Source organism: Etheostoma cragini, chromosome 9 (assembly GCF_013103735.1).
Source record: "Etheostoma cragini isolate CJK2018 chromosome 9, CSU_Ecrag_1.0, whole genome shotgun sequence".
NCBI classification, from domain to species: domain Eukaryota; kingdom Metazoa; phylum Chordata; class Actinopteri; order Perciformes; family Percidae; genus Etheostoma; species Etheostoma cragini.
This window is the reverse complement of record NC_048415.1, coordinates 11,627,022-11,629,162: the sequence shown is the minus strand read 5'-3', so window position 1 is coordinate 11,629,162 and position 2,141 is coordinate 11,627,022. Positions and strand designations below refer to the sequence as shown.

Genomic DNA, 2,141 nt, shown 5'->3' with positions numbered 1-2,141 from the left:
CGCGGGACAGAGACTCTTGTAGTTCCACATTCCTCCTCATCCCAGCTCAGTCCCTCTATGTTCCACTCCTACATTAAACAACAGATCACAGATGTGATGTATGGCAACCATTTCAGCTATGTCACACAATAAAGGAAAAATATCCCAAAACCATCACCAACCATCCCCATCATTTTAGGAAAAGAAAATTCAAGACAAGTCAATAAACTTTAGATTTATTCCAGTTTCGAAACTTTTAGTCTAAATCCTCGACATTCTCCTTCTGGGATAGATCTTTTACACGGCAGACATGTTGACATGTCATAGTAGGAAAAGCACCGGTGCATTCAAAACCATTAATGATGGAATTACTGATTAATTCCACTCAGGAGAGGCCCTGGTATTGTGCATGCTGACTCACTGAAATAGCTCACTGGGACACTTGATGGAATTGAGCCATCGTTAAGGTGATCAGTTTCAGTTGTGCTTTACCTACTATGACATGTCAGAATGTCTGCCTTGAAAATGTCTATTGCTCCGGTGCCGCAGGAAATTTTGCTAGATGCATGTATTTTTGCCTCTTTCCGTTTCCTTCCTCTTTCTTTTTTGATGGAATTTTAAACTCTGATCTGTCGTTGTAAATTCAAGAAAGATTCACCTCCTAACTTTGGGTTTGCTTATTTTGCTACAAACAAAAACTAAGTTTGAAAGGTGCTATTATCAAAATTTGCCCATAATGGATATAAGTAGTTAAACACTTCCAAATGTATTAATGCTTTTGTCAGTGCTCTGAGGAACTTACCAGAACTTGCCATAAGAATGTTGTTAGGGTTTGGGATTTTTCATCCTGTAGGTGAGACATGTTTTAAATCAGTAATACAGATTAATTATGGATTTGAATCAATGACTGTTGAACTTAATTGAAAAGTTATGCATGCTCATGTGCAGGCATGAATATGTGTTTTTGTAGACTCACCACTCCTATAATTCCCACCACAGTGATATCATTGGTTACGTTAACTGTACTTGAAAAGTTTTTTACAGGTCGCACTTGTTTTTTAGGGAATAAATTATTCTCAAGTGCTTCATTCAGGGATTCAGGAGTTGGGCTGGTGCAGTTCAATGATGCTACAAAACCTGTGTTTAAAGAGAAAGTAGAAAACAAAATTTGTGGGCTCATTAAAAATGTACATGGAAGTATTTAGTCCCAGCTCTTTTATTGGTATGGACACAGCATTGCAGATCTTTCTTTGTCTGCTGTACAATTTGAAGTTGGCAGTGAAGTCAAGAATGGCTGTTGTTGCAATAGCTTTTTGAGTGAACTGAATCATCCTGTTTTTTCATGACATCAACAATAATTATTTTGAAAAAAACAATAGGTCATTATTGCATTGAGTGGGTGCACATTGGGGGACAACGGCCACCAAAAACTCCTCTTACCTTCTAAACGTAGAGTATGAAAAGATCATAAACACGTGACCCAGAGATAATGAGAAAAATGAACGGTGGCTTCAATAGTTTGGTTGGAGAAAACTGCACCTTTTCTAGGGCTTCAGTCCCCAAATTGCCTCTGAATACATCTGAAGTTTTAACTTATTGCTTTATTAATTGTTAATAAACAGCACCCAGATAGTTTGTCCTCAACCTGGCAACCCAAACATTGTTCCTATTAATTACTTACAACTGGTCAATCAACTATTAGTAATAAACACATTCATTATAGCTTACCTTTGTATGCATAATAAAGGCATAAAAATCCCCCGAAATAAAATAAGTAAAGCCATTAACAACTTAACTGTTTATAAATGGTCAAAATGTCTTCCCAACTTACCTTGAAGCAGCATAGAACAAACGAAGATGAGCTCAGCGGGCTTTACATCTGTCATTTTCAGTCTGTTAATCCTTTTTCATGACATGCTCCTCAGATTACAAAACAAAAATGTCAGCTGTCTGCTCGATGAGATTTAGCTGTTCTGCTGAAGCAACATTTATTCATCACTAATTAAATGAAATGTTGGGCCTCCTCCAGAGAAATATATTGACTCTAGAATGTTGTAGACGGCAGCATGACTTCCTGTAAGCCTTTGGGGTATTCTCAGTTGCTTGCAAAGATCCACTAGTCTGATGTCTCTGTTTGCATAATGAACAGGCTTTTGAATCAT

The 2,141-nt window shown here is 37.4% G+C and overlaps 1 protein-coding gene and 1 pseudogene across 1 annotated transcript in view; both read right to left on the bottom strand.

Annotated features, from left to right (window-relative positions):
- LOC117950014 overlaps positions 1-2,090 on the bottom strand; it is a 4,961-nt pseudogene extending 2,871 nt beyond the window's left edge.
- Positions 1-2,141, bottom strand: part of LOC117950824 (5-hydroxytryptamine receptor 3A-like) — a 16,078-nt gene that overhangs the window by 4,238 nt on the left and 9,699 nt on the right. The gene's annotated exons all lie outside the window — the stretch shown is intronic.